Source organism: Sphaerodactylus townsendi, linkage group LG04 (genome assembly GCF_021028975.2).
Source record: "Sphaerodactylus townsendi isolate TG3544 linkage group LG04, MPM_Stown_v2.3, whole genome shotgun sequence".
NCBI classification, from domain to species: Eukaryota; Metazoa; Chordata; class Lepidosauria; order Squamata; family Sphaerodactylidae; genus Sphaerodactylus; species Sphaerodactylus townsendi.
In genome coordinates this window covers 119,892,747-119,918,835 of record NC_059428.1, presented here as the reverse complement: position 1 = coordinate 119,918,835, position 26,089 = coordinate 119,892,747, and positions in this window count along the sequence as shown.

Sequence of the window (26,089 nt, the reverse complement as noted above, 5' to 3'; positions counted from 1 at the left end):
GCTATGCATATTGATTAAGAATGGAGAAAACATGTTCAGGTGAAGCCCCCCTCTTGGTATCAAAGTAAAGAATTAACATTTGACATCCAACAGTCTATGACACCCTAGAGATGTCTGGTCAGAAACTTCCGCCCCCCCCCCCCCCACACACACACATCTTGCCATGAGGTTGCCTGCCAACACAACTTTTGATCTTGGGCTCATGTGACTTCAGAAGCAATTCTATACAAGCCTGCTCAGAAATAAGTCACATGTTATTGCTGGAGCTTACTCCTGGGAAATTGTTCTTAGGGCTGCTGCCACTGGGTGCTTTATGTATGTAAATTTCTCTCACAGTCTTTTATTTATTTATTTACTTCATTTATACCCTGCCTTTTCTGCCTAATGGGGAGAGCTTATGTTGGTCTCCTATTTTACCTGCATAATAAATTTGTGAAGTAAGTTAAGCTGTATGCCCCCCAAAGATTTTTCAGGCAGAAAAACAACATGGAGGAGGTGGGTTGAAGGTCCATAGCAGAAAATAATAGGTGGGGATCCCCCCTTTTTCATTCTGAAGAAATTCTCTGTATGACCAAGGTCACATGTTCTTTGGTGGAAGTATGTGATATAAAGATGCACAACCACACATTTTCTGTTTGTAACATCTTGTTGTTTTCTTTTTCTCTGTTATAGAACACATTTTATAACAGTACAATTGGTATTCTGTTATTTCTTAAATTTCTGACTATTAGTACCAATTAACATATTTTACTTTTCTCTGGTTGAGCATAAAAGACCAGACACAGTGTAATAGAAGAATGAATAATTTTCACTGTAATAGAGACAAACTACCTTATGCTCTGAAATTAGGGATTTTACAGTTTATGACTATTAGTCAAAAACCTATTTTTTATGACTATTAGTCAAGAACCTATTTAATCCATCAAGTACATAACACCTGCCATCTCCTTTTATTTTCATTCGGGAAATCTTCTTAAAGGAAGACAAAGACATTCTGTCAAAGGAAGTCCAGATAGTAATGAGAAGAGGCTGATCTTTTAATCTGTGTGACTTCACACAGATTACACGCTGTGTTGCATAGTATTTTAGAGTTCTTTAAACTGTTCTGTTCTTTAAACACAGGTAGTTCATTATATATCAACCATTTTGGTTCATGGAACTGTGTGACATTTTCTTTTTGATATCAAAAAGTGGAGGGACGAACGGTTAGCCCAGGTTATATTCTACTGGCTTAGATGATTGCCAATTTTTTATTTCACAGGCCTCTGGCAATCCCCAGACATTACCAGAAGAAATATCACAAAATTACAATATCACAACAAGAAATATCACAAAATATCACAAAATATCACAAAAAAAGGCCGTGAAAGCCTTCAACAATACAATATCACGAAATTAATCAGTTCACTGCTTCTTAAATTATTTGGGACTGGTTCTGGTCAAATGTCTCTATTTTGTGTGTGTGTGAGAGAGGTACAAAAAATGTTTTCCCCAACATCTGATTACACAGTTAGAGTGAGATACACTCACTCAACAACAACCTTTATTAGGCATTAAAATAGGCTCTAGACCTAGAGCGTTCATCTGATTACACCATCTTTTCAGTGGCATAATTTTGAAGCCCCTGTTGCCAGCACAATAGGGCCAATGACTGGGTGGAAGCTGACTAATGTTGGTCACAGTCCTTGCCTCTGGACAGCCCCTGCTATGCTGGAGTTGGTGGCAGTGGTTCATGCCCTGTCCCACCGCCCGGGAGGTCCATAGCAGCTACCCGCTGGTGGATTCACACTTCACCAAGGCAAGTGCCGCAGGGAGGGCAAATCCACTGGTGTGACCCTATGCCACTCCCACCAGCAGATACCCCCCTCTAGATGGGGCTGCCCATCAGGAAGGAGTTCTATCTATTGTAGAGATGTCACCAAGATTATGTTTGTAGCAAACTTCAAACGAACTGCGATGTTTCCTCTTAGGGTAAAATATCTGAAAAATGTTGAAGAAAGCCAAGTAAACCATGTATTCATCAGATTATTGAAAAAAAATACCTATAGCCTAATGCCTTACAGGATTGACTTACTATGACTATGAATTGTGTGACCAAATTTCACACTGAGTATGTTCCATAGATCATGATAATACTTAATTCAAATTAATGTTGTACTGTTAGAGAGAAATTCTCTCAATTCCCTTTCACCCAGTTTCTCTCTCTGAAATAAAACAATCAATTTCTTTTCCTTTTCCTTGGATTTGGAGTCAGTTTTTAATCTGTTCTGTTTTACTCAAAAAAGAAATTCGAGGAGACAAGGGGCAGAAAGGGAGGTTTTGCAAGATTTCAAAATTCCACACTGTAGATAAAGGAAAGAAATGTCTTCCCAAACCTCCTATTCTCCTTCTAGAGCACCACCCAATAGTGGGTTTCACAAAACAACTGCAAGAGCTGAAGTTAATTTGGGAAGGGGGAAAATGTCACAGTAACAATATTAAATTAATGAGATTTACTGTGCAATCCAGGGGGGAGGGGTGAAGCCACACTGGAATTGGCATGACCCCTGCACTAGTGCCATTGCTACCAGCACTGTGTAGAAGAAGAAGAAGAAGAAGAAGAAGAAGAAGAAGAAGAAGAAGAAGAAGAAGAAGAAGAAGAAGAAGAAGAAGAGTTTGGATTTATGTCCCCCCTTTCTCTCCTGCAGGAGACTCAAAGGGGCTGACAATCTCCTTGCCCTTCCCCCCTCACAACAAACACCCTGTGAGGTGGGTGGGGCTGAGAGAGCTCCGAGAAGCTGTGACTAGCTAGCCCAAGGTCACCCAGCTGGCGTGTGTGGGAGTGTACAGGCTAATCTGAATTCCCCAGATAAGCTTCCACAGCTCAGGTGGCAGAGCTAGGAATCAAACCCGGTTCCTCCAGATTAGATACATGAGCTCTTAACCTCCTACGCCACTGCTGCTCCTGTAAACGAACATAGCCACTGATGCAGAGGCACTTACCTCAATGGCCAGGTGCCACAGAGTCTGCAGCACCTTAATCCAGAAGTTGACCCATGGATCAGTGCTCCTTCACTGGAGGAGGCTGAGTTGGCATGGAGGGGGGCGGGCATTACTAGGGCATTTCCAGAGGAGATTTGGCCTGGGAATTTCCCCTTTTTGCAGTGTAGACTTACATCACCAAATATGGTGTAAATCATTCCTGACAGTGAACTTTCCCAGGAGATAAAAGGATTTTATCCATCTTCCCCAGCATCCATTCCATGCCACCAACTGCCTCTTTGGAGCAGTGTCACAGTGCTGTCCCCAGTCACTACTTTATGCTCCCCTTCAGATTGGGTTGTTAAATTACCTGCAATGTGAGATTAACTCTGGTTTGATGTTTGCATGCCACAGTAAGTATGGTTAAAGCATAAAGTGGTTTGCCACTTTAAGCTACCTATCTTAAACTAACATGCCACCCAGAAGTATTAGGTTGCGGCACATAGCCTTGCCTGGAGAGAAGCAGGCCATTAAGCCGCAGCAAGTCAGGAGTTAGCAACAAAATCCACAAACAGAGAAGCCAAGTCAAAAGTTCCAAGGTCAGAGCCAGGTTAACAGTAAAAGTCAAAACTCTGTCACACAAGTTCAGGGTCCAAGGGATCAGAGATCAGAAGGATCTGGTGCAGAGTTCAGAGTCAAAGCGATCCAATCCAGGGATCAGAGTTGAACACAGTGAGAGCAAGTTATGCAGCATTCAAGTCACCTGCTTCCATTCAGGCTAGTGTGTGTGGGAAACTCCTGTGTTACCGATATAGGTCCTCACTGGAGCCTAACATTCATCCTATAAGGAATCAGATTCCCCTGCTGAAGAAGGTATCTTCTTTGAGCCAGCCATTATGCACTTTGCCTTTTTGCTTGCAACACCTCTCTGCATCATTGTCTATGTGGAGGAGCTGGCTCAGGTGAGTTAATTGCCTGAGCCACCTCAGCTGGAACAGGGTTAGGTAAATGGGCTACTTCTGCAGGCACTTTGGGCTCTAGCTCTGGCTAGAATGCTGTTCACAACTGCCTACAGGGGCTCTGGCAGCTCTGAGCTCATTTATGTTAGGCATCTAGCTGTTCTGTTGGGGTTCATGCTGGACTAAACTCTCCAGGCCCAGCTCTTCCCCTGAAGACTTCTGATTCCCCAGGAGTTGGTCCACAACACCACCAGTGGAAAGAGCAGTGACATAGCACAAACAGGGTGGGGAATGCAATGCCCCGGGTGGCACCGTGGTGGGGTGTGGCCGGGACATGGAGGGGGCATGACGGGGGTGTTCCAGGAATGTTCCGGGGTGGGGCGGGGCAGGGCATTGGTGGGTGGTGCCACTGCAGGGGTGCAGGGTGCACATGTGCCCCAGGCGCAGTTCCCCCTTGTTCTGCCCCTGGGGAACAGTCATATGTTTAAAGCATAAGCAATTTCCATTTAAAATCTTCTGACAACAATATACACACACACATCATATCAGGATGAAAGGTTGTAGCCTAACTTTTTAAAAATGTGGTGCTAGTTTCCTGTGTATGTGTGAATAAATCACATTTAGAAAAATGCAATCCCTCCCCTGCTGTCCGAAGTAGCACCATTCATTTTTCCACCTCAGTGTTCTGTCAGTTCATTACCATCTCGTTCCGCAGCTTATGTAGACCAGGCTTAGTTTTTTTTTTCTGGTTTCTGGCCTCAGGCTTTAGAACATTGCATGAATCTGAGTCAATTTTAACATTTATTCAAGTTCATGCTTTATCTATAAGAATTTTTCTTCTGTTGCATAGTTGTTCCTGTCAAATGTGAAAAGAGGAACACTAATAAATGCTTGTCAATACAAGAGAGCCCTCTTACATTTTAACAACTCCAAATGGCTGATCTGATTTCTCAGATGTGGCAGGAAAGATTCATGGGCTAGATTTAAACACAGGGAAAATATTCTGCTTGACTGCCACAAACCAACACTCACATCCCACTGCATTTGCAAGAGCTATGCCCACCGAAGGCATTTTATCTGCTTGAAATCCTTCCTTGTCTAATCTTTTAGAGTCCAGACATTACAATTACAGCTTGTGATTCACGTACATCTCTGGCTTCCTTAATGCTCTTCTGTCACCTACGCTGTACAAGAAGTGAATTAAGTATTAAACATTTATTCAACCGTGCATTTTTGAAAAAAACTGTAAGGCAACAGTAGCAATGTCATACAGTTCTAGAAGGCAGCAAGAATCCATTCCCTTATTGAAGCCTATTTTTCTTACCTGTTGTTGCTTTTCGGTGAAGAAGTGATCTTTGTTTATGAGAGTTCTCTTGATCCTTGAAGAGCTGAAGTAAAGATACAATTAATTAGAATTGTTTCCTCATTTTATTTTGCTATCAAAAAGAAAGTCATACGTTCCCCAGGTAGAAGCAGCATTAAAAGGATTTACATTGTAAAATACAATCATTTAAATATATCCTTTATCATTAGCAAATACTTTTGTAGCAGATGGCTGGCCCCCGCAAGTGGCAACTGGCATTTAGCAGCCAATGGAAGCCAGGACAAAAATGAACAAGACTGGACCAGAAGGGCAAATTGATGATGGCAGGAAAGAGCAGAGAGGACAGATGAGCAAGGAGTGTGGGAGAAATAGGGAGAAGACTTGTGAGGAAGAGATGTAACAGCAGCCAGGGAAATGGCATTGTGAGAAAAGATACAGGAGCCAGTTGAAGGATGGGAGTGGCCAGAGGCTTCAGAAGCAGCCAGTAAGGGAAGAACTGAGGGGGCCTTGGCCAACTCCAAGACAAGATGGGGCTCACAGCTGAGGAGTGGCCATAGAGACCACTGACATAGTGAGGGGGGCACAAAGGGGCTAGAGTCCCAGGAGCCACTTCCTTGGGGCTCAGTAGCATGCCCCCTTTGCAACCGTGCCCCAGCTGGTTTGGGGCCTTGACACAGAGGTGTATCAATAACACAATAGAATCTATATTTTAACAACTACTACTGCTGATTGTACATTTTCTTCCACATTTATCCATCTACTCAATAATGTGGAAACATCTGCTACAGTAATTGCTGTTGAGTACAATTCTTCCTCATGTTTCTCCAGTGTTGTCCACTGATATGTGTGGGGTAACCTCACCATACTCTAGAGTTTCTGTAAATATTGTTTGGTGGAGTGGGAGGTAAGGGCCTCATACTCCTAGTTTCTCCACTATATTTCTAAGTATTGAACAATATCCTAAGAAGCCTTCCTCCAGCCAAAGTGTCTCTTCCACTGAAGAAGAAGAGGAGGAGGAGGAGTTTGGATTTATATCCCCCCTTTATCTCCTATAAGGAGACTCAAGGTAGCTTACAAAATTCTTTTCCTTCCTTTCCTCACAACAGACACCCTATGAAGTAGGTGGGACTGAGACAGTTCCGAAGAACTGTGACTAGCTCAAGGTTACCCACCAGGCTTAATGTGTAGAACCAGGGAAACAAATCTAGTTTACCAGATAAGAATCTGTTGCTCATGTGGAAGTGTGGGGAATTAAACCTGGTTCTCCAGATTAGAGTCCACCACTCTTACCCACTACACCATGCTGACTGACAGATATCAGGACTGGAGGAAGAATCAAACTTTGATTGATCTCTTCTCTTGGGAGGGGGTGTGCATTGGTCCTCCATATTTCTGCCACATGTTTGCTAAAGTAGCTGATCATTACAATCAGACTGACATTTCTTTCATTCTTCACAAATATAGTACTTTTTGCATCTGCTGGGAGGGATTTTTGAACATCTGCCTGCAGGCTCTAGATGCTTCCTATCCTAACCTTGACTTTTCCACAAGAGTGGTTTACATCATTTCATGCTGTCAAATGTCATGTATTATTTTTTTGATTTCTGCACATTTTCCTCTGTTTGGTTTTTGAAATATTTTTGTTGGAGCACTTTAACTGTGATTTTGTTCAACCTTTTCTGAGCCAGTTTTCAGTTTATGAGCAAAATTCCCCAATGTTTTCTCTCCACCCAACCAAATGACTACCCTCAAGGGGCACACCAGGCCATAAACCATTTCTGTGGTGCCCAGGAGAAGGGAAGCAGGAGACACAGATGCAAGATAGATAGATAGATAGATAGATAGATAGATAGATAGATAGATAGATAGATAGATAGATAGATAGATAGATAGATAGATAGATAGATAGATAGATAGATAGATGAGAGAGAGTGAGAGAGAGTGAGTGAGAGTGAGTGAGAGTGAGTGAGTGAGAGAGAGAGAGAGTGAGAGAGAGTGAGAGAGAGAGAGAGAGAGAGAGAGGCCCCTCTAGGAGGACTTGAGAATACCTGGGAGAGATCTGGGTGGAGTAGGGCCTGCAGGTCAAAACAGCCCTTTTCTGCCACAGGTGGTGTTGAATACATTTTAGTGTTCCTAGACATATAGTGACTGGTGCTCTAGTTTTGGGCATCCAGCTTGTGTCAGGGATCTAAAATGAGTGTGCAGCAATGTTAGAGTGCCTGCACAAAAAGAAAAGAAGGACTGTCCTGTACACCTCACAGGTGACGTCTGAACCCCAGCAGGAATACAGCTTTTTAGCAGTACCATGTAGGCAAATGCAACTGAAATGACAATGGGCTGGGGTAGGGGGACACCAAAACAAGAGGGGGAGGAGGGGTGAAGAAATGATTTCCCAGAAAACATTTCCAAACCACACCATTTAGCTACTGGAAAAATCTGTGGTAAACTGTGAAGAAGGCCCTAGTATATTGGTGTGAAAATGAAGGCAATGTGATGATCTTCAGACAGGAAGATGGGCTCACTGTATAGGAGGGAAATAAGTTGGCTGATATTGACCAAGTGCCAAAATTACTTGATAGCTTGAATTAAGTCCAGTAACACCTTTGAGACCAATAAGATTTTTGGTATATAAGCTGCTGAGAGTCAAAACTCCCTGCTTCAGATACAGAAACCTAATGAAAGGCACCTAGGTTTTCACAAGCTTATGGCCTGAAAATCTTGTTGGTTTCAAAGGTGCTACTCGACTTGATCCTATTACTGTTGACCAACATGTCTACTCTCTGAGAAACAGTCACCTGATAGGTGCTTTCTATGTAAATTGACTCCAGTATCAGCAGAAATGATGTCCTGATTGGGAGCAACTTAATTGCTAAGGTGTCTGCAGGAATGGCGGCTATGGTTGCCATATGAGTTTTCTTCTATTACTATTATTATTCAGAACCTATTATCAGTGGCCGTCTGAGTTTGGAATATAGGATTCAGTTGTACATCATGTTTTTTAAATCTTAGCTTGCACCTGGAGCTTCCACATTTATTTTATCTTCTTCCTAAAAGGAAAAGCTAAATAAAATAGGAATTTTTAAAGGTAATGTTATTCCCAGGGCAAGCATCATGTCATTCCTGACCCATGGGGTGCTATCACATCATGATGTTTACTAGGCAGGTTATGTTTTCTGAGGTGAGTTTTCATTGCCTTCTCCAGTCATCTATACTTTACCCACACTTTACCCACAGTACTCATTTTACTAACCTCAGAAGGATGAAAGACTGAGTTAACCTTGAATTTAGGTTGTGAGCAAACCTTGGGCTGCAGTACTGAAGTTTACTGCTTTGTACCACGTTGTTTAGGAAAAAAAGATGATTAGTTCAAGAAAAAAAGAGAGACAACTAATGGAGGACAGTTTAATATGGTTGTGAATGGTCTGAAGAGAATAACTAAGGCCTCTTTTCATTCTCTCAATTGCAGCATTAGAAATTGGGGCAGCTCACAAAGTCAGTTGGATCAATGAAGTGCTTCTTCACAGAGTGTACAATTAATATGAAATCCATTATCACAGGCTGTGGTGATGTCCACTAGTTTAAATAGCTTGAGACTATGTAACAATTTGAGACCATTTTTAATGGAAGTTAAGTACAGTCTGCTAATAGAAACTAACTAGAACTATCCAAGCAGAGATTCTGTGATTAGACACAACACATACTTCCAACTTTAGATTGCTATAGGCAAGCAGGGCATGGTTATTACATTATGTTCACTTTTGATGACAAAGTGCTGAATTAAATAGATTGAGTTCTGATCTAAAATGTAATACTTCTCTCTTAAAAATTCAACCACTACAAATGAACAGCTTATCAAAGAAATTCTTATCTGAAGATTTAAGTAGTTGCTATGTTTACAAAAGATTGGATCCAATCAACTTTTCTACTGATGAAAAAAGGGAGGACCAGGTTGCCTTTGACCAATGAAAATGATATACCGAGATACATGGGACTTAATGGAAAGAGTTATGGGGATTCGGGTTGCGGTAATGAGAGGAATTGGGTGAGCTACAGTAGGAAAAAATGGACTGGATCCAACCCTTAACAGGACAAATGGAACAATGCTTTTGTGGTTAGTTACTGAACTTTCCTCTGCTTTATGGACTAATAAAACTGTTATTTTTAATCTGTCAAACACTGTTTGCATTGGATTTATTCCAGCAAGTTGTTTTTTTGAAGTTGGTTTTAAATTAAATCACTTTTGTGCTGCTTCAAGAATTTATTTCAGTTAAGCCCATATGTAAGCCATCGACTCTGCACATACTGCTGAATTCATGCTGTGACGCAAGTTATTAGCATGGGAGAACCTGTGATTGTTCAAGTGTAGTGTTTGGAAACTGAAAAAAAGGAACAAAGAAAAAGCTGAAACTATGATAATATTAGTATCCCATTACTAGAATGCTATTTGCCAATTTTGACAGTTAACTAAATTTTATTTCGGATAATAGGTCATTAATATATTCAGCACATTATAAGTGTTTGAGATTTGTACATTTGCATTGCTGTAAATGCTTTGATTCTACAAAGAGTATTGTATTAGTCAGAGAAAACACCAACAAGTTCTTCTACTCATCCTCCCACTGCACGACACAAATAACTAGCTGAATTCAAGTAGATTTGAGTTTTGTTAAGTTGAAGAAAATCAGAATAAAATTAGTATAGCAGAAATGAAAAAAGGGGAGACCGGCACTTGGAACAGTAAAATCCTGAATATGCCCAAGGAACAGAAAAGTAAAACTAGCATGAGATTACGAACAGCTCAGGTGCCAGGAGGTTTTAAAGCAAGACGTGACTTTTTGAAATTAGAGTGAAACAAAAATATAGGAATGTTTGGCCTTGAACTGGTAGCATTGTGTTACTTTGCTCTGCTAATATTCCATGCAATTCCAATAACTGTATTTGCTAGATCCTTTCTATGTGTTGAGGCTAAAACCACCTGTTATGGCACACATGAGACTTCCACTGAAATCAGTAGTTTTGTGTTTCCTCTTCCCACAGTAGAAAGATAAATTGAATACATGAGACAGGCTAATTTTGCAAGTTTCTCTACCTACTAAGGATAGCTAGTTAAGTGGAGTTATGGCTGCCACTCAGATTGGTAGCTTTGGGCCTCTTATTTGCTTCTCCTCAGTAAGTCTGATAAGATAAGTGATGTAATGGTGAGGCAAGTTACCTTGTAAGTGGTAGCTAATGAATTGGAGCCAGGGCAGGTAAATGACATTGTATCATGTTTTATATTATGAAGGATATATAAAAAGAGAGAAGGTGGGTGAAAGCCACATATTTGCCTTAATGCCGTCTTTTGACCTGAGAACATTGATAATGGTGCAAATCAGTACAAATGACCTTCTTGTCTTTTTTTCAACAGCAGAATTCTTTGTTTTAGTGATAGTCTATGTAAACCCTTAAAGGGTGCCTGGCCCTTATTCCTCTGCTTCAATTGTATTGTCCCTGTTAATGTACTAAGCATTTTAGGCCCTTTCCGCACTGGCCAAAAACGGCGGCCTGGGGACGGCAAAAACGCCGTCCCCAGGCCGCCATTCGCACAGGCGGTGCTGCTGAAACGCAGCAGCGGCGACCTGGCTCCCCTTCCCCTCCCTCAGGGCAGTGTCAGGCCGCCCTCAAAAACACCCGTTTAAAGGGTAGTTTTTGAGTAAACAGTGTGTTCCCGGCGGCGCGGTGCAAATAGCACCGCCGGGAACACGCTGTTTCCCCGTCCCTCTCCCACTTACCTCGTCGCCGTCGTCGCCCTGCTGTCCTCCTAAGACCCTCCCTCTCTGTCCTCCGACCCCTGGAGGTTGGAGGGCAGCATGGGCGGGGCTTAGGAGACCAGCAGGGTGACGACAGCGACGAGATAAGTGGGAGAGGGACGGGGAAGAGGTGGCTCCGTGCGGAGCCACCTCTCCTGTGCCGGCCTCTGCTGGGGCCGCTCACACGCTTGCGTGCGAACGGCCTCCACCCCCACGCCAGCAGAATTCTTGCCAGTGTGAGGGCGCATAGAGGCCCGTGCAGAAAGGGCCTTAATTTATTTTAGAAAAAAACTACACATATAAAGCATCTATACATATACAGCATCTACACATATAAAGCATCTACATATAAAGCATCTACAGTGACTTCAGTGCCTTTGCTGCAGCAGACCACGGCTCCCATGGAGACTTCACGGAAGCATAGGGAGACTTGAAATGTGAAAAGGCCTCCCAGCTTCCAGGAAGCCCCCATTGGGCTTCATGAACTTCTGCCACCTCTTCAACTCCTCTGCAGCCACGTTCCCAGACTGCCCCTGCTACACCGACGGTGTTATGGTTCCTCCTGCTGCAGCTGACAGCTCATCCAAGAAAGAGTCATCATTGTCGTTGCTGTCATCATCATCATCATTGACATCTGGGGAAGCTGGATTTTGAATCTGGTCTAAATCTGTCCAAATATGTCAAAAACAGTATCTCTTAAAGACAGGCTATAGTGAGAACTATGCCCTAGTGCACCCACAGCTTCCCCAAAGTGTCTTTTAATAACCGTTGACTGATAATAAGATTCAACAGAAGTATAGGGAATATAGTTACTGTAGACCAGTCTCTGCAAGTAGTGCGAACACACAGCGAGAGAATCTAACTGCATAGGGAGGGAGTATTGCATGACTTTTGACATTTCAGGTTATACTCCAGGAAATAAATTAATCCACACAGCCTGTAACAGGTTTTGGACTCATTTGACTATTTAAAACCCCAGGTGACAAACCCCTTAGCAATCTTCTTTTATGTCTCTTAGTTCCCTAACTCTCCAGCTTGACATGATTCAGAGTACTTCAATCATTAAATTGTCAGACCCAATATATTAATATAAGTGAGATTTTCCCTTTGGAAGGCAGAATGCTTCATTTCTTTTAAAAATCAGAATCAAATGCTTTATGTGTCTCATCCATGCTTTTCCTAGCCTGATCCTCAAACCTGCTGTTTTGCAAACCTGCTGTTTTTGCACCTCTCTGTTCTCCGCAGCTCTGACTTCTGACCTTTTTCACTGTCAACACTATTCCTGGCATCTTTGCCCAGAGTTTCTCCAAAAAGAACAAGATTTGGCCAAGTCACATGCAGAGCAAATGCTGAGATGAAGGCCCAAAATCGATAGAACCATGTCAGCATTTTTCAAACAAACAGAAAGATTTCTCTATCAGGCCTGAGATGTGGATGTTAGTTCTACCCGCCTCTGATCCTGTAGATTTTTTTACATATATCAGGTGTGTTGGACTCTGTATGTCTAACATGAGGGGAGGAAGGAAATGTGGAGAAAACTTTATTAATGGGCTGTTACTTCTTGTTTTGGTACAGGTGTTCTAGGACTTGAGATCTGAACAGCAGATCTCTTCATGGTGTTCTAGGACTTGAGATCTGAAAATCCCTAGGTCATCATAATGTTACTTCTGTCTCCTGCCCCCTACCAGTGCTTCTAGGAGGCATTCTGAAAGGTCTGTAAAGAGACAAATACATATCTCTGTGAGAGGGAGGGCCACAACTGAACAGCAGCAGCTTTTTTATCATTTCTACTCATGAATTCCTTGTCTGAGGTCTAAACCAGATGTGCATGCATACCCATAAGTTTAGCCCAAGGGGAAGGATAGTGGTTGCCCAGGTTAATAGCACATCTGGATGGCTTTAAACCTTATTTGTACACAGAGGATAGTGGCTCCTGAACCAAGCACTGGTTCAAAATTTCTACCATTTCCCAAGCTGCTCAGCAGGAGGTGAATGGCTGCCATGTGGGAGGAGCACCTCTGGAATGAGATTATCACCTCTTTTTAACCCCTTTCAGCCTGGAACTCCAACAACCTGAAGAGATTCCAAGAGAGCTTACAAGATCATCCTGTGGTAACCCATTGGCCTTGAACAAAATAGCAGCTGAGCATGAAACACCATCTGGTTTGGGTGCTAAGTTTCATGCCCCACAAAAGCAGGAGGGACTGTTGGAGAGGGTAGTGGACAGTGGAGTACCTAGGCAAACTGGAGCCCTGGACAAAACTTGAGTTTTATGCCCCCCCATGGGCAGCCACCCTCTCCCACTGTGACCAAACAATGATATTTTCCACCAGGTCATTTCGAAGTCACCATCACATTATAGAACATACCCCAACTCACAAATCTGAACACAGCAATGGGCCATGCCACACAGCATAAATATTTTTTGAAAACATTTTCAAAATGCTTTCAAAATGTTTTATTACTGCTATGAAAACATGTTATGATGTTGTATCCAGTCCCCCCAATTGGGGGAAACAGCATCACTGTCAGTGTTATTTAAACTGGGGACTCCAGATTCTCCCTTTAAGGTGGTTTTAAAAGGAGAATCTGGGCTCCCTAGTTTAAACAAGTGATGCTGGAATCCACCCCCAAACAGCATTATTTTCAATGGTGTTTAAACTAGGGAGCCCAGATTCTCCTTTTAAATCCACCTTAAAGGGAGAATCTGGGGGCCCCAGTTTAAACAACATTGAAAGTGATGCTGTTTTGGGGTGGATTATCCCCCACCCTGAAACAGCATCACTTTCAATGTTTAAACTGGGGACCTCAGATTCTCCCTTTAAATCCATTCCGAAGGTGGTGGATTTAATAATAATATTAATAATAACCTTTATTAGGCATTGAGAGAATAAAAGAAAAAAAGAAAACAAGCATTGGCAGGAAGGGGGCGGATTTAAAAGGAAAATCTGGGGAAATTTAGGGGTGCCTACTGTCAGTGGTGCAATTATTAAGATAGAAGCACCAAAATTTCAGAGTATCTTTGTGAGACCCGACTGATGATACCACCCAGGTTTGGTGAAGTTTGGTTCAGAGGGTCCAAAGTTATGGACCCTCAAAGGTGTAGCCCCCATCTCCTATTAGCTTCCATTGGAAACAATGGGGGATGGGGCACTCTATTTGGGAGTCCATAACTTTGGACTCCCTAAACCAAACCTCACCAAATATGGATGATATCATCAGGAGAGTCTCCCAAAAAATCCCTGAAATTTTGGTGCTGCTAGCCTAAAAACTGCACCCTCTGCAGGCCAAAAATGGAAAAACACTGAGAATACAAAAAATTCCTGCAGTTTTTGCCCCCCCCCCTACAAGGGGGGCGTCCTGGGCAACTGCCCACTTTGCCCAATTGGAGGAACACCTCTGGTAGTGGATGAGCCAGAAAGTGTAAGTTCTGTTTTGGAGCATGAGCAGGAAGTGATAAGCCCTGCCTTGGGGAAGGAAATGGGGTTGGTAGGCCCCAAAAAAGAAGAGGTAATGCAGAGTGTCGTCCCAAAGCTGGAGGTAGAAATGGAAAAACAGCAGCCAGTAGACTCCTTGTTGACAATGGAGTGGAAGAAAGCTTCTGCATCCCTCAGTCAGATAGTTATGGAGGTTCTGTATCAAGATGGCAAGACCAAGTTGAACGGGACCACAGCCTGGGGTTTCTTCCACAGAGGGATGCCAGAGAGTGGCAGGTGGTCACCCACATAGTAACATCTCCTGGCTCTGAAAGCAACAACCCACAGATGCTGAAATCCTCCCACCTGGAAGGTACTCAAACTGCTCCAGTCTCCTTTGAAAGAGAGACAGATTGTAGCCAGTGTCCTTTAGATGTGCAGGAGACCCCAATCCAGCCAGGCCTTGGTAAGGAGGCCCCTGGGATAGTGGATTCCTCTGAGAAAATGAAGGAAAAAATCCTGGATGAAGACATGGTTGTCTCAGTGGCAGCTTTGTTATTGCAAGACTGGCAGTTTTGTTATTGCAAGACTGAGGTGCCCTGTGATGCCTAAAGACACCTCTGATTCCTTTGCTGCTGATGGCTGAAGCTGGAGACACACACCAAGGAGCAGATCCTGGAGCTACTGATCCTGGAGCAATTCCTGGACATCCTGCCTCCTGAGATACAGAGCTGGGTGATGGAAGGCTGCCCGAAGATCTGTGCCCAGGTGGTGATCTTGGCAGAAGGGCTCTGACCAAGGAAACAGGTGTCTGAGTGGCTGGATGAGCAGATCAAGGTGCTGATCAAAGAAAGTATCCTGAATTTCTCTGAGGCAGAGTATGCTCCATTACATTGCAAGACCAAACGGCTGTGCAGAGAGGCAAAGCTGGAAGGTGGTTCCGGGGGTACAAACTTGAAAGCAGGTGTGACTGAGGATGAGGAAAGTGATCAGCGTGGAGCTTCTGGCAAGGAGGAAACCAATGGGGTTCTGGTGGGCAGTGCAGAAGAGAATGGTTCCTCATGCAAGGACCAAATGGAAGCTTCTGGAAGTTGGCAAGGACTGGAGTCTCCTCAGGAAAGTTCTCCAGGTGGAAAAATACAGAAACTTCAGGAAAGTGAAGAATCTCTTGGGGAAAGGTCAATAGAAAATCCACACCCGGTACCATTTCCTTCAAATTTTGAGATCTGTTAAAAGTGAAGGGTTCCAATAAATAAGGGTTGAAACACATCAAATAGAGAACGTCACTGAGGAAAAAAATCTAAATAAGGTGATTTCCAAACATGAACGGGTTTGTGCCAAAACAGCACAATTTTTTCACCTCTCCCTTCTACTACGGCCTCAAATGCCACCCCAATACTGCTCTATGGCAGGGTTCTTATGTCATATATACAGCATTTCAGGGTGATTTGGAACTACAACAAAAATGAGGCAAAAATATGTTCCATGGACCAGAATCTTTCTATCTTCAGAAACACTCTGGTGGATCCAAAGCTATGCATTCCTATTACTTCTTTTCATGCTGGAACAAGTCATGTTCTGTCATGTAGCACAAAAGATTGGACAATGGGTCAAGTGTTCATATTATTTTTTTACTCCTGAGTGAGACACACATGTCTCACAGAAGTGAGATGACTGTGGAACTATGCTTCTTCTAATAATAACACTTCTCCTTAGAGAGGGTCCCTTCAATAGTTGTTAATTTCTTTGTTGTAAAATGAAGTGAATTTCTGTGGTAACTATATTTGATGTATATTTTGAACTGCTAGCACAAAGAACTTCCCTGAGCTGGTTGTATATCTGATAGTGTCTGATTTAATTTTTGACAGGGGAAAAAAATTGGCTGCTTCATGTGCAAGCTAGAAGTTAGAAATGCACATCAAAGAACTGATATCTGCCAGTACATCAATGTACAACCCCAACTAAAACTATGGAAGCTAATTAAGTTTAACGATGTGCGATGAAAGCTGGGTCAAGAGATATATGGACAAAACTCAATGAGCAACCTAAACAAGCCGAATAATAATTTCAGGCCTATCACTGACACTCTTTTGGGTGGTGCCCCCATAGCTATTCTGTTTTTGTTTTTCTCTTCAAATTGTACATGCGCATCAAGGCTGCAAAATGGAACAGAAACAGTGGACCAGTGTCACGCATGTGAATAAAATGTCAACATGTCTGCACTATATTGTGCATTCGTCTGCATACATTTTTTTCTAGGGATGGGGGACAAACGGGAACTTCATCAAAGTATTTTGGCAAAATGAGGTTGCCCAAAACACTTCACAGATATTTCATAGATCTCTGTGAGCATTCCATGGAAATAAAGGGACAATTTTCAGAGATCCCCAGTGTATCCTAGAATCCCTAATGTATCCTAGAATTCATCAGCCACACCTGCATACTCCATGTCAGTATCATTTAATGTAATTTCACATTGAAAATCCATTATGCTAATCCTTGAACAAGTGTTCAGACTAAATTGGTACTTAATTTGCTATAGACTGTTCTACAGTACACCATGGTATTCATTCTTTTTCATTAAACTGTCTGAAATTATTTTTCTAGCACTTATTTGTTTTCTGGTTTTTTAGTGTTCTTGGAGTTTTTTGCATACTCTTGCATATGTGAGCGTAAGTGCTGAAAAAAAAGATTTATTTACTGTACAAACCTGCTTATTTTAATGTTCTCTATTTTCAATTTATACAACCAGTTAACAGAAGAAATCAAATGAAACATGGCAATAGTGCAAGCAAAGTCTGGGGATGGGGGATGGGGTACTGCTGGCAAACAAAAGCTATGCATTATCTGAGTCACAATTCATTTTTGCTGCTTTGCATACTAACAGATACACATTTGCTTTGCTAAATGCACGCACAAGCTCTATTTCAGAGCATTTGCAGTCACATAATCTACCATCATTCATTTTGTGCTATTGTCAAATATTTGTCAATTTGTGCTATTTATCAAATATTGCCCATTAAAAAAAATACAGGCATGTACAACTCATGACTCACTAAGCCCGTATTTATGTGGGACCATATGTTTAAACTCCAACTCCATCTCACCTCGGTGGATGGTCACTTGTGAAGCCCTGTTTTATTTTTTTCTATCCATTTTACACATTAAATGTGTAAATATAAAGGTAATTTGGAGAACTCACTACGGACTGATAGAAGCTTAGCTTGTTTATAGACTTGTCTTCCACTGAAGTAACCTACAAAGGTGGCCGATGTTCAATCCATGGCGGATTCCGCATGGGCCAAAAACAGCTGTGTGAAAACGGTGTGAAAACGGTGTAAAATGATTTAAAAGAATGTAAAAGGTTTTACACTGTTTTCACACTGCTGTTTTTGGCCCATGCAGAATCAGCCAATATGTCTCAGCTTCAGCATACTTACAAGGAAACCTCAGCCTCTAGATCACCTACCATTACCTCTAAAGTTAACCGAGAATACCTTGTTGCATAGATGGGATCATTAAGACAGCACATTAAGCATCCTTCTTGTGCGCATCTCCCAGTTCTGGAATTTGTTTTACTTGCACACTTGTCAAAGCCTATCAGTTAACTTTTTTTTTTCCGGAACATCTTTCATCAAGAGCCGCTCGAAGGGTCTGTTTCATTAAAGTTCAGTGGCAGAGCATTTGATTGCATTCAGAAGCTTTCAGATTCAATCCCCAGCATTTCCAGGTAAGAAAGGAGCTGTTATTAGACTATATGAAAGACCACTGATTGCTACCAGACAGAGGCCCCTTCCGCACATGCACAATAATGCACTTTCAATCCACTTTCACAATTGTGAGTGGATTTTGTGAGTGGATTTTGCTATTCTGCACAGTAAAAAAATCAGCTGCAAAGTGCATTGGAAGTAGATTGAAAGTGCATTATTCTGCATGTGCAGAAGGGGCCAGAGGAGACAGTATAGAGCAGGGGTCTGCAACCTGTGGCTCTCCAGATGTTCATGGATTACAATTCCTATAAGCCCCTGCCAGCATGGCCAATTGGCCATGCTGGCAGGGGCTGATGGGATTTGTAGTCCATGAACATCTGGAGAGCCGCAGGTTGCAGACCCCTGGTATAGAGCAATGGTCAGTAGAAGGCAGCTTCATGAATTTTAAGCCATGTGTGGATTGTGACATAAACACTGAACTTGGGCCGTTTCTGCACGGCGTCACTGGGGGTTGGGTCAGCGCATTCCATGCCGACCCAACCCCCCTGGGACCGTTCGCATGAAGGTCCCAGAAACAGCCAGATGTGACGGTAGCCGTGGAGCATAAAGTATTAAGCCTCGGGCCGACCCAGCTTGTCCCCAGCCCTCCGGCACGCCGGGCCGAAGAGCCTGGAGACACGCCCCCCGGCCCTGCGCGCCTGCTTCAGCGTCGCAGGGCAGGGGGGCGTGTCCCCAGGCCTTGGCAACGTGCCGGAGGGCCGGTGACCAGGTAAGTGAAGGATGGGAGTGGGGGGGGAGGGCACCTTGGAGCCGCTGCCGTTCGCACGGCAGCGGCTCCAAGCCGGTGTTTTCCAACAACCTCGCTCCCCGAGTGAGGTTGGGAAATGCTGGCTTCGCGGCGGTCGGGCGGCGCGAGGGCAGCGTGGCTGCGCAGCAGCTGCGCCCCCTGTGCGAATGGCTCCCTGGGGATGGCGTTTTTGCCATCCCCAGGCCGCCATAAAACGCCTGTGTAGAAAGGGCCTTGGTGTTAAGGTGTTTATAGTCGCTTGAATGTTTTAATGTACTGTTTTTTTAGAATTGATGGTGGATTTCAAAGTGACATTATGTGAAATTTAGCTCTATTTAAACTTTACTGTTCCAGAACTGCAGACATTTGTGATTATATCCATATTGCTTCCATGTAATCAACTGCTGTATGCTTTCCTATGGATATCTGAGCAATGATACTCAACACACATACAATGTGATGCCTCTAAATTGATGGCTTGGATCCTTTGACCATTTTCCACACACGCTTTACTCTATCCACAGCATAACTTCTTTGCCACTAGTACTTCCATTTGTGCAAAGCTGATCTTGCTGAAATAGAAGCACCATAATAATCAAGGCAGGTGTACAACAGGTACTGTAACAAATATTACACCCATGCGTATCCAACTCACTAGGTGAGTATCATTTTAACATATTCTTACTATCATAAATATACAAAAAATGTTTTGTAAGTACACCGTCAGGTATGGCTATAAAACCTCTAGATTAGGTTTTTATTTCGGCAGTCCTTTGTCAAGCCAATCTGAAATGTACAAATACAAGTGTCAATTAATCCTTTCATTTTCATATAATTAAACAAAAATCCAAAGAACCCTCCCAATACACTTACTCATAAATTGTTGTAATAAAAGTATTCTTTTCTTTTACTCCTCTAGGAGCAATAAATCCGTGTTTTTTCTTACACTATACAAAAAATAAAACATTCATATTATTCAATATTAAACCTAAATTTTCATATAAATAATAATACAACAATTTTCATTGTAAAAATTCACCTAAATAGTTTCCAAACTGAATTCCCCCCAAGTTTTCCCACTCTTCAATGGCTCTTCTCTATAAGAGCAAACAAAAGGGGAGAAAGAAAGAAAAAAAGATGAGAAATAACTTTAAAATATATATTTGTTCTAAGCTGTTACAAAAGTAATCAAATACCTTCCAATTTTATAAGTATTAATTTACTAAATAGTCCCTCCCTCTGGATATCAGGATCTCATGTGAGAGCACAATACAAGGGAAGTTTCCACAATATATACTGGTTAATTGTTCCCAGCTATGGTAATTCAGCTGTAAATTACAGAAATGCTGAGTAGTCAATTGCAGAATTGAGTCCCTTGTGGGGTTGCTTGTTCCTAATTCAAAAATCTAGCCTTGTCTCTCATTGCTTCTAATTTCTTCTTTCTTCTTATGTCCATTGAACAATCCCCTGTGGCAACTCTTTCTATTACTGTAAATTTCAGGGATTCAGGTGAGTGGTTGTTTGCCAAAAAAGTGGTCCACCAGAGGAGCTCCTTGTACTTTGTTGTGTATTCTTGATAGATGTTCCAAAATTCTGACACATATTTCCCTAGATGTTTCCCCTATATACAACAAGTTGCATTCACACTTGATTATATATATCACATTCTTTGTTCTGCATGTGGAAAAATGCTTCAATGTTTTGAACCACCCTCTGTCTGGGTAGCTAATCTCCTTACATTCCCATGCATATTTACACACTATGCAATGGTGACATTTGAAATGACCTGTGGTGACTGGTATTTTCCTGGTTCTTCCACCAATACCTGCTTTTATTAAATGAATGCCCAAAGAAATAGAACCACCAGCAGGAGAGGAATCGAGCCATGCAGTGGCTAGAGAGAAGTGACTGTAGAATGCAGTCATAGGATCCAAGACTAAATCTAGAACCAGGTGCATTTTTAAGTCATTCAGCATTATGAATTTTTTAAATATTAAACTACATGTATGCTAACAGTATATATGCACCTTTAACTTAGAGGATAAAATCACGATGCAAATGAGGCTAGTAGCAAAATAAATGGATGACAAGTGTGCTAATTTATTAATTTTTTAAAATGTACTAATTGATAATATAACAACTGTGAATTTCAATACCATGCTGTAGTGCAACTGAGATTGACTCATTACATGATCAAAAATGCCTAGTACCTGTAACCTAGTATGCACTTGAAAATGGAGAAATCTGCAGAGCAAAAATTAGACTGGCCCAGTTTATCAGGGAAGGTAAAATATTTTGGATGCCTATCCCTGACAATCTCTAGCAGAGATGGACTCCACGGGAGGGTTCCATATATTCTGGAAAGTAATCTTCTTTGAGACTCTGAGGCCCCTTCAGCATGGTATATAGACACAGGTGTGGGATGAAAAAAACAGCAACATGGGGGGGGGGGGCTGTGCACAGATCTGCCCCATGTTATTTCTCCCAAACCAGTTTTTTTGAAAACCGCTAAATAAGCGAGTCTTTTCAAAAATCCCGGGTTGCAGCTGCTTGTGAGTGAATGGCTCCTTCCGCACATGCAGAATAATGCACTTTCAAACTGCTTTCAATGCTCTTTGAAGCTGTGTGAAATATCAAAATCCACTTGCAAACAGTTGTGAAAGTGGTTTGAAAACGCATTATTATGCATGTGCGGAAGGGGCCAATGTCTGGGCAGGAGGGGCTTTATTCACTTCCCTTTTGTTTTTTTTTGTTTTTTAATTTCACTGCTTGCTTCTGTGTAGCTAAAGATGGTCATATCGTAGGACATTGGCATGCCTGCATAGCTACACATGTGTAGGAAGTAATTAAAAAAATAGACGCATCTCAGTGCAAAGGCATGGCAGCATCCTGGATTGTTTCTGTTGGCTCCAATCACTACCTGAACAAATGCATGTACATGCAAAAACAGGAAAATTAGTTCCTTTATTCTGAGTGGAACTTGTTATACAGTTGCTGTGCAGAAAGGGCCTGAGATGGTTCAGGCTATATACTGAAAAAGTATTCTGAAACAAAGTTAAGACCATAAAAAAGCACTAGTGTATTTTCTTTTCTTTTTTTAAAAAGGCCTGCAGCATTAGTGCTTTTAATTTGTGAGAAAGCAGTACAAGTACATAAACAATAACTGCATTCTGCTTTGCCCACTCTTCAATTCTGCAGAGTACTTTTAAAATTGATTGCCAAAAGTGCTTTCAGCTATCTGTCGGAGGGTTTTTTTTTTGCTGTATGCAGAATCCCCTATAATCTCAATGAATTCGATGGAATAGTTCCAAAAAGCAAGTGGTCCAATTTTATTTTGAATGAAGGGTTAACTGGTTTTAAGGTGCTATGTGTCAGATAAAGCATTCAGTTAATAGCTGTGCACATTTATTAAAGCCTTGCTTGATCTTTTGACATTTTGCGGCAGACAGCTCTGCTCTCAGTGCTTTCACAGAAAGGCCACTTGAGAGAAGGCCAAATAAAAGTTAAGACTTAATGGCGGTATTTACTTGGAAGGGGATTGAAATTATAACCCTTTCCTATAATTTGTTACAACTTTGTAAGAGCCATTTCATGTGTTATATAGGTAATGGATCCTTCTTTCTTTTGTATGCACATCTAAAAATGTAAGGTTCCAGTGCATTGGATCCAGGCTCAGCTGTCAATTTCTGCTACCTCCTTCTTGCTGCAGCAGCCCCTCTTCTTGGTATATCTCCAGGTACCCTTTCCAACCCCTACCCCTACCCCAAACAGCACTTTGTGAAGATCAGCGGGTTGGAGTGAGGGAGGGAAGTTCCACTCTGCCACTGAAAAATGTAGTCTGGATTCAACCCAAGGAGTCCAACATAGTTGACTGACATAGTTGTTGGTATTGTTAGAACTATCCCTGACAATATCTTGTTGAGATTTTCCAAGTACATTGGGAAATAAATATATAAAAATAAATAAACAACAGTGGCATTTGATACAATCACTCATGAAATCTGGGTGGCTCAACTGCAATCAGTGTTTTGAATAAAAGGGACTGCCCTCCATTGCTTTTACTTGTTTCTTGTTGGCAGGAAACAGATTTATCATAGAGTTGACAAAGTCAGCTAGCTGGAAACTGATGAGTAGGGTACCTCAAAGGTTCATTTTATCCTCAATGTTCTGTAATCTCTATGGACGATCACTGGCCAAGGCCATCAGGAGCTTTGGAATGGCCTGTCACCAACATGCTAATGGCATCCAGTTTTACATCTTGCCCAAGTTTCTGGGGGAATCTTTGGAAGTGCTGGGCTAGGGTCTTAAGGTCATAGTCAACTGACTGAGTGTAAACAAGTCAAAGTTCAATTTAGATTAGTTAGAGATTATGTTGGTTGGGAAGGCAGAATGATTGACTGTAATGATTTACCACACTGAGATGGGGCTAAACTTTCTATGGTCAGAGTTCAGAGTTTGGGGGTGTTTTTGGACCTGGTCATGCTAATAAACACTGTTCAAAGTTCAATTGGCCTCAGACCAGGGGTACCCCTGTGGAATGGCCAGCAGACGTCTTCTTTCCAGGTTCCTCACCAGTCAGAGGTTATAATGCTTTGCTTTAATTTCATTATGAATCTGTGCGAAACCGAATGGCGACTCGATCCACGGGTCTTCTTCAAGATATGCAACACCTTCAGCACTCCGGAGGTAGACCTGTTCGCCTCTCAGAAGAACCATCAACTTCCAAAGTTCATGACCCGACACTACCATCCACAGGCAGTAGCAACGGACGCCCTGAACGCGATATGGCCTCCAAATGTTCTCTATGCATTCCCTCCTTTTCCCCTGATCCCTCGGCTCCAAGCAAGCAGACCGATCATATCCAAGGCTTTGCGTGATCCTTTTGTAGCTCCAGTAGATGCAGCCCAGGGAGACCCTGGTTCACCACCATCCTGGAACTGGGCTAATCGAGAACCACTGACTCTGCCAATCACTTCCCACTTCCAAATGGACGCGAGGGCCCCATCATTATTCATCCCGATCCCCGCTTTGGTCTAAGCTTGGACCGCGATGGCTCCCCGTTGAACTGGCAAACCTCAGGGATAAAGGGTACTCGGAAGAAGTCACATCTACAATCTTAACAGCCAGACGCAGGCTTCGACGTCAATATCTGCTACAACTTGTTCATGGAAGCTAGCCTACTGCCAGGTGGCGGTGCCATCAAAGAAAACAACAACTCGATCCCACGGAACCATCCATCACCGTTATCTTGGAATTCCTGCAACAGGGCTACTCAATGGGACTCAAGTGTTCCACCTTACGCAGACAATTGGCAGCTCTTGCTACCGTCATCCCTTGCTTTGCTTTAATTTCATTATGTACACTAATACACTCTGTACAATCTCAAGAACTCTTTACTCATGTCTATTACTGTAGTCTTCCCTTGGTTATAAGGCCCAATGGAAGCTGGTCTAGTTCTTCCCAACAGCTGTAACTGTTTTCTTTCCTCTGCTTTATCGCCAGAGCTATCTTGCCTTCTTCTCCCAGGCCTCCTAGCCTCATCTGCTGCTTTCCACAGCTGTGTGTCATCTCTTTCCTTGGAACTGGCTACATCCCTCTCAGTACTTCCCTTGGCAGCCACTTCTGAACCCTCCTGACAGTCTTGACTGGGCTGCCAAAAGCTGGCTGGAGGTTGCAGAGTGGGCTGTTTGCTATAAACACTGGCTGATTATGCACAGCACTAATATGACATCCTGGGGACATCTTTAAAAAAGCTGCCTCGTTTTTTTTGTATGGACAACATGGACAAAAAAGGTGTCAGAGGGGGAAAAAGGCTGTCCCCCCCCTCACCTGCCATTACCTCTTGCCCAAGTTTAAAGCTCTCACACCCAACATGTTATGGTGCTGCATTGATTTTCCATGCCTGCAGCCATTTGCTGAAGGTTTCCCTGGGACATTTGCTCTGCAGGTTCTGCTGCTGGGCATCTTTTCAGCCCAAAAAGTATATGGTTGTACTCAGCTCATCCTGCCAATTCCAACAATCTTTAGTTTTCTTTTTAAAATTTCCAGTGAGCTGTCTTCAAAGACACCAGACACAACATGAAAATTCTCATGGATTCTGAAATTGTGTCCACTTAAAAAAATTGGTCCAAGGACACCTCCTCCTTTCTTTTCTCCCCAACAAGGAACATATTCCTGCTTGTAACTTCCCCTTCCCGTATCAAAACAGGATTAAATTCTCAGGGATTGTACAATAGACCAAGGGAGATGCCTTACCAATTTTCAGTCAAATGTTGCAAATAAGGCCACCCCCTGAAACCCCAATATTTTTGCTCCCCAAAAGTTCTTCTGACTAAGCCACTAAAGACCTTGATAAAATAATACAGTTTAATATCAACTCAAGGGCTGCTGAATTAGCAGGAATTTCTCCTGGATGTTTTCTCATGGGAGCAGCCCACCTGCTGGAATACTCTTAAGAGCCTAGTGCCTGCAGAAGCTCCATCACTCCCAAGACTGACTGACTCAAGTTTGCTGGATCATAACCCAAGGTTATACGGTACTCCTCATTATTTAGCTTACCCAATAATTACATCCAGAATCTAGACAAGGCAGGCATTAATTTGATAGTTTAATAGTTTAATGCAGCCAAAGGCCAGCTAAAAAAGGAAAAAAATAACAACATAAATCCATGACAGCAGAGTACAGTGATTATTAAATAATTAGCAGAATTTAGACAAATATCATTAACCATTAACGTCCAGCTTTTGTCAGAATGGTCCATGCTGGTCCCCCATTCCAGCAACTCAGATACTCCACCTGAAATTCACATGGTTGTACCTCACACCCAGACCCTACTGCCCCAAACCCTACTTAAAAAGCATCCCTAACCCCTCCAACATCATTGCTGTTTTTTCACTTGAGCTTGCTTCCACAATTTTGAAGATGGATTGTTTCCCAGACTTTCACCCTATAGCCAAATTACTGAATCCCTCACCTTGGGAAGGTGTAAGTCTGCCAGATGATGCCATTTTTCTAAGTCCCTGGAAGAGTCCTCCTGCTACATAATTTCAAACAAAAACTGGAAGGGGTTCAGAATGTATAGTCCCAAGGTGTGGGAGCACAAGAGTTGCTTAAGGTAAGCAGGCCTGTGTTCGGACAATGTTA